The sequence below is a fragment of the Ursus arctos genome, unplaced genomic scaffold, assembly GCF_023065955.2.
Source record: "Ursus arctos isolate Adak ecotype North America unplaced genomic scaffold, UrsArc2.0 scaffold_4, whole genome shotgun sequence".
NCBI lineage: Eukaryota > Metazoa > Chordata > Mammalia > Carnivora > Ursidae > Ursus > Ursus arctos.
In genome coordinates this window covers 73,605,657-73,612,981 of record NW_026623056.1, presented here as the reverse complement: position 1 = coordinate 73,612,981, position 7,325 = coordinate 73,605,657, and the positions used below count along the sequence as shown (strand labels likewise).

The 7,325-nt window shown below is 37.9% G+C and overlaps 1 pseudogene; it reads left to right on the top strand.

The window, feature by feature from the left end:
- The first annotated feature begins 993 nt into the window (after positions 1–993).
- On the top strand, positions 994–1,537 carry LOC113256078 (ADP-ribosylation factor 2-like; annotated as a pseudogene).
- The last annotated feature ends 5,788 nt before the right edge of the window (positions 1,538–7,325 follow it).

Below are 7,325 nucleotides of genomic sequence, written 5' to 3'. Positions count from 1 at the left end.
ATGAAGAATGAAGAATGTTCAGCAAGTTCCGCTATGGACATTTAGTTTAGACAGCTAAGAGACAAGTAGTATGTTTATACACCCCATGTTGAAATATGGATTAGGAATAGGAACACTGAAATAAAAATTCATTTAGAAAGAGGAAGAAGAAGAAACACAATCGCCTTGTCCAAAGCATTTATCAAATGTCAGTGGGTAGGACTCAGCACTTTAGAAACAACTTTGTTGTTCAGTGTCTAATGCGCCATCTGGCCCTACCTCTGGGGAGTTTTGCCTGTATAGTCATGCCCGAGGTCACATTTAAGAGGAAATTGGAGAATATTCCCCTGAGAGGTTAGTACAGGCTTGGTCTTCTGGAGGATGTTTATTAGTTATATGATGCTTCAGCATATCAAGCTGTCTCTTTGCCAATACAATTACTTGGCTAACTTAAAGTCCCCATCCCTTAAGTGTGTGATGTGCATAGTAACTTCTAAAGGGTACAGTATAGGAAGTTGAGAATAAAAGAATAACTTGACACTGGAGAAAGCTGACAAACACCCCTTCAATCAACTGATGAAAGACAGCATAAACAGTGAAAAGTTATGTTGACAGTAGGTACTCTTGGTAAGACATGAAGAAAACAGCACTTTACCTCTGCAGTCTTTATCCCGCAAACCCATAACCCCAGTTTGACCATGAGAAACACATCAGACAAAATTAAGCTGATGAAGAGTTTATCAATATCTGACCAGTGCTCCTCAAAACTGTCAAGGTCATCAAAAACAAGGAAGGTCTGAGAAACTGTTCACCATCTCGAGGAACCTATGGAGGTATTATGAGTAAATGTAATAGGATGTCCTGGATGGGGTACTAGAACAGAAAGAACATGAGATTAAAGACATAAAATCTTAGTGCGAATAAAACCAATGCTTGGCTCAGAGAAGCAGCCTCCCCAAGGTCGTCGGTGGTCAGGGGTTTCTCTGGCCAGTGTCGCTCCCACCGATCTACGGCATGGGGAATATTTACGCAAAAGTCTTCAAGTGTCTTTTTTGGCAAAAAAGAAATGTGCATCCTCATGGAGGGCCTGGATGCTCTGGGGAAGACCACTACCTTGTAAAACTGAAGCTGGGTGAGATCGTGACCACCATTCCCACCATAGGTGTCAGTGTGGAAACCGTGGAGTACAGGAACATCAGCTTCACCGGGTGGGATGCGGGCGGCCAGGACAAGACCAGCCCTCTGTGGCGCCACTGCTCCCAGACCACACAAGGTCTCATCTTTGTGATTCACAGCAACAACAGAGGGCTTGTGAACCGGACCCCTGAGGAGCTCACGAGGATGCTGGTGGTGGATGAGGTCAGGGATGCGGTCCTCCTGGTGTGGTGAACAAACAGGACCTCCCCAAACCATGAATGCGGCCAAGACAACGGACGAGCTGGGTCTGCACTCCCTGCGCCCCAGGAACTGGTACAATCAGGCCACCTGTGCCACCAGCGGGACGGAGCTCTATGAGGGGCTGGACCCGCTGTCCAATCAGCTCCAGAACCAGAAGTGAGCCGCGCTCCTCCTCCGCTCTCCTTCTCACTCCCTCCCACCCCTCGCTTTACCTTGTGGGGGGAGCGGGGCTAAGGCAGAAGCTGTCTCCGTGGTCCCTTACAGTGTGCTTCACCACGCTGTAAATGTGCAGGCTTAGCCTGCAGCCGGGTGTTCGTTCAATGTAATTTTGGTTGCCAACGAGGCAGTATTTAGTACTCCTATGCAATATAACTTAGCTTTTTTTTTTTTTTTTTTTTTTTAAGAGAGAATCAACCCACTGTTAGAAGGGTTTTTAGGCACACGGGGCCTCTTTAAGAGTCACTGTGTGGGACCAGCCTTGGTACTCCTCCTCCGGGATCCATTTGCAGGGTCTCTGTGTATCCCTGTGATTTGCTCTGTGTCGGGTCATCCCTCATCCCCTAGCGTTTGTGCATGTCCTTGTGATTACACAGCCCCCCAGGAGACGGGTTGGGGGCTGCAGTCACTGCTAGTGGACCCCACGGAGGGCCCCGGCCTTCCCTTGGGTCAGTGTGGGCACTCTGGCTTGCCGCGGGGCTACCTGGGGTCTCACCAGCAGGAGTGAGGACAGGAGAGTGGGACAGTCACCCTAGACCCTCAGCCCCCTGCACCGCCCCCCCACCCCACCCCAGTCTTCATGTGCTTTCACTCCCTCCTCCTGCAAGGGTCAGATTTGCCATCAAAACGAAGACCTCAGCTTTTTTCTTTTGTATTTTGATAAACGCTGAAGAAGCTGGAGCTGTTCAACTTAGGGAAATCCTCGAAACTGGTTTATTTGGTGTCCGGGAACCTCCTAGTGCTTTCAGTACTTGATTAGTAGTCAACTGTTTTGTATACTTGTTTTCAGTTTTCGTTTTGACAAACAAGCACTGTAATTATAGCAACTAGGATAAAATCTCTTGAGTATTAAAAAAGCTATAAAATCTTAATATTTATTGTAGATAAAAATATATCAATAATATTTCATTAGTTTGACAAATGGACCACATTAATATGAGATGTTGATAACAAGGAAAACTGGGTGCAGGGTACAGAGGAACTCTTTCTACTCTGCTTGCAACTTTTCTATAAATCCGAAATTATGCTAAAATAAAATTTACCAAAAATTTTAGTAGTATCTTGTCCATTTGTGAAGGATAATGTCCAAATATTCCCTCTAAATATGATTTAACTCTGAAGTGTTGGGTCTTCAATTCAGTGTTCTCTGCTCTGTCTCATTTTTTATCCCTCTTGCCCTCCATCAAAATAATAGAAGATGTCTTGCTTTCCTGGACAGAATTTGAATGTTCTTCCACTAGGCATCTATGAAAACTACCCACAAGTGGTAATTATAAGTTAAATTCTAGGCTTAGGGTTTTAAACCACATAAGTACTGTGCATTATGGACCCAGAAATCTGTGAAGGCAGGCTTGTCTGTATTTGCCCCTTTACCCTAAACTACTTTCCAAATTTCGATTGCCAGTCATGATTGTTACTTGTCTTTCCCAATGTGGAGAATATTGAGAGATTGAAGATCCCCATAGTGTGAGAACTCTAGTTTAATCAGTAAATTGCCAGGATATAGAATTCTTCCCAGAATGTAATTGCACAGCTACAATTTTAATTTAAGAAAATACTTTTTTAGAATTCATTTTTGTAAAACACCTGCCACACATTTTAAAAAATATTAGAATTGGCTAAGATTGCTCTCATGGCGGGACCACTTGTAGATCTAGTAATCTTGCTGGAAAAATAGAGAATACACGCCCAAGCTCCAAAATTCCAAATGGTAGTTTAATTCCTCTTTATGAAAACCAGGAAAATATGTCAAAATTGTGATGATTTTATTTGCCTTTCTATCTCGGACACCATTAGCAGGTGCTCTTTTATAATGGTTGAGAGACCATAGCAAAGACCAGCAATTACATTGCTAACATCAAAGTAGAGGTTTAGACACAGGGTGGGTAGATTATTTAGTGGAGGATGGAAAGGGAAATGATTCATCCAGGATTTCATCTTGTGGATGCATGATTCTGACTCCTACATACCTTCTGTATATATTGTGATCTGTATTCATTTGGGGTTGAAGGGAAACCTACAAATAAAGTTGCCTTTTGTTAGAAATTTTTTCCTACTGTTTTTTCTTTATCTAATTTTTATTAGAATGTCATATGCTCCATTGCTGATAGCCTTCAAAGCAACCCTGTTTTTTTTCTTCGTATGCTCACAGCCCCAATTTTGTCCAGGGTTCTGTCCTGAGACTTTGGTAAATCTTGTTGGAAAGACAGACTATGGTGATTCCACAGTGATCCCACAGTGGTACCACCATGATTGGTACATGAATGAATTCCAGTGACTGACATGTGACTGAATGCTGGGCAGTGAGAATTGGGGGGCAACTCTGCAGTGGTCAGAAGTGTTTTTGGCATAGGTTGTTAGCTCCTAATACAAGAAATGCAAGGTCCTTTACTGGCTTGGTTATTGGTGTGTGATGTGACACCTGACGTGGCTGCAACCATCTTGTGATCATGAGAGAGACTAACCAATACTCCCAGGATGTTAGCATAAAAAGATGAAAATAAGCTGTGAGCTACTGAACTGCTTACTTCCAAACTGCTGCTATGTAATATAATGAATTTCTTTAATGCTTAAATCATTTTGATTTAATATTTATTTCTTGCAAGTGGAAGTAACTACCAATACAGATGGTCTATTATTAAAAAGTTGTGTACTCTGTGAAGTAAATAAAATTTACCAAAATGAAACTGTATGCAATAAAAGTCTGCTCTAATACAGTTAGTTTAAAGTAGGTAGTTATTTTTAAAGGCTACATAGAAAATGGCTTCTTAGAATTTACTTGTTTGATAAATTTAAAATATTGATTATTTAAGTTTCAGTATTTACATGTGTTTTATTAAATTTAAAATGAATACAAAGGAATTAAAATGCATATAGTTGTATAATTAATATGGCAAGCAAAAGTAAATCTCTTTCTTCCCTCAGGTAATTTTTTGTACTTTATAAGGGGAGGAGACTATATGAAGGATACTGTATTCCAAATCTCTGAATACTGCTTTCAAAATATTAGTCTATTTTGTCTCAAATTATTTTCACACATTTTTCATTTACACTTGATAAGTTTTAAAATTGACTCTCACTCTTAACTCTGTAAATTAACTATGATCACATAGTAATAAAATAGAAGATGGTAACAAAGTCCTTAAAAATAGGCAGTATTGAATAATAAGACTAGAGAATTTTGCTATTATATGTGACACAGTCATAAATTATATCATCAATTATGTGATAAATGTATTATTTTCTCCAACCCATATAAAGAAATTAAAAATTCTCACCACCAAAGAGAAGGCTTACTTTTTCACTAAGATGTAATTTTTTTTATTCATTGAAACTCTTTAACTTTATGAAAAACACACTACAGTAATTTTGACAGAGTAATGATAGTAAAGCCCACTGTCTGATATTTCTATCAATGCAAATTACTTCCTTCATATATTGCTTCATTTATTTTATACATTTCCATTCTGGTCATCATTCATTTTGTATCTTAAATCATTTTGTGTCTCAGATCCTAATTCACAGATAGTACCTTAATTATTTTGATTGTATGTCCTGATAACATCCTTTGTGAATTTAATTTTATGAATACATGAATAACTATTTCTCTCTTAATATCTACATTAATGATGAGATTTTATCTGTTTATAAACATCTTCTTGTTAGCCTAGAATAAGAATTCACTTCAAAAATAATACATATCCTAACGATTGAAGTCGTTCTGATATTAAAAAATAGCCTACAAAATTCTGCAAACTCTGAGACTATTTTTGTTTGAAATACAGTCCAGCTCATTCTGAAATTTGGTCTGAGACAAGGTTCACACAATTGTGCTGATGAAACCATCTCAGAGATGTTAATACATAAAATAAGAATGTTTTATTTTTCCAGATCAGGACACAACCCTGCTTATTAAAACTTGGGAGTATATTGAGTCCAATCTATGATCTTTCAGCCTAATGTTCCATACAGTAGTTTTTATTGTAATTTTATTTCACATAAGCTGTAACTGCTTGGAGTAAGTCTCAAATATGATAAACTGAATTAAAAATCTTATGGGTTTTCCTTATTCAAAAGTCTCATTCACTTACCAAAAAAGTGTATGAAATAGTTTCTATTAACTCTGATTTTAGAAATTTGATGAGACAAAGACCTGCTTTATAATTTTTTAATTTTTTTATTGTTATGTTAGTCACCATACAGTACATCATTAGTTTTGATGTAGTGTTCCATGATTTATTGTTTGCCTATAACACCCAGTGCTCCATGCAATACGTGCCCTCCTTAATATCCTTTTGGTGTGGCTTTATGTATTAATTATATCCCTTTTTGCTGTTTATGTTTCCCCTCAAACTCTTTAGATTTTCAACATAGAGTTTCATCTTCACCTCTAAATCTATTGTGTCTTCTTTTCTTTTTTTTAATTTTTTTTTAAAGATTTTATTTATTTATTTGGCAGAGATAGAGACAGCCAGCGAGAGAGAGAACACAAGCAGGGGAGTGGGAGAGGAAGAAGCAGGCTCATAGCAGAGGAGCCTGATGTGGGGCTTGATCCCAGAACGCTGGGATCATGCCCTGAGCCGAAGGCAGACGCTTAACTGCTGTGCCACCCAGGCACCCCGGGTATTGTGTCTTCTTTTCAATACAATAATTCCATCAAATAGCTTTTTTTTTTCCCCAATGGTGGAAATTGTAATTTGAGAGATAGACTGATACACATATATGAATGCATAAAAATACTGTGTATTTTATTTGTGAAGCTATAGTGGCTATTTATTAGATGGATTTTAGTTATAGTCTTTTCATCTTCTTTATGACATCACTAAGTTTGTCTAATTTTCTATCAACCACAGTGAGAGTTGTGATTGCCCAACAGAATGGTAGATTTGACAATATACTTTTATCCTGTTTTTTGATCTTTACTTTACTTACTGTGAAAATATAGTATTAGATGCATAAAATCTGGCATATTGACTTTTCAGTTTGATATGTTTTAATAGTTTATTACTAGTTTATTTGTTTTTCCTGTTGGCTATTATTACTGGTTTGACAATTTTCTTTTTGCTAGTATATTTTCCATGTTTCATTTTTAAATCTGTGTGATCTTATCTTCTGGGTGTGTGGATCGTTTATATTGATATGACATATAAGGGGCCCCCTGACCCCCCCCAACACACGCATAGTTAATACAGCAGATTTGGCATCAGAAGACTTTGAATTATTGACACCACATCTCAAAGAAAACTGAAAATTTCTTTCCTGAATGTGAGGAGTGAAATACTTCCTTGACAAACCCAACTTCAAAGACAGCTCTGGGTGTATATATACCCCAGCTCCCTCAGTCCTCTACTGGGTAATTCTGATATGTATGTTTTTGGCAGTTTTCCAGAGGTGCTTTTTTGTTTTGTTTTGTTTTGTTTTTTGATAAAATTTTACTTGTTCTGTTCATTAGCAACTGAATGCATATTCTTTCCTATGGCTTCCCCAGTTCCCACGTCTTTGGTTGTGTCCATGAACACACGAAATAAATTACATGTACTTAAATTCTTGTCTTCAGGTCTGCTTCTGGGAGAACCAACATAGATAATCAACTTCCCAATATTCAATTTGTTAAACAGAAAATTTATTTATATTTACATTTATTGTGATTTTTGATATATTAGAATTCATTTCATCATCTTACTTTACCCTTTTAATTTGCCCCATATTTGTAATTTCCTTTATCATTTGGA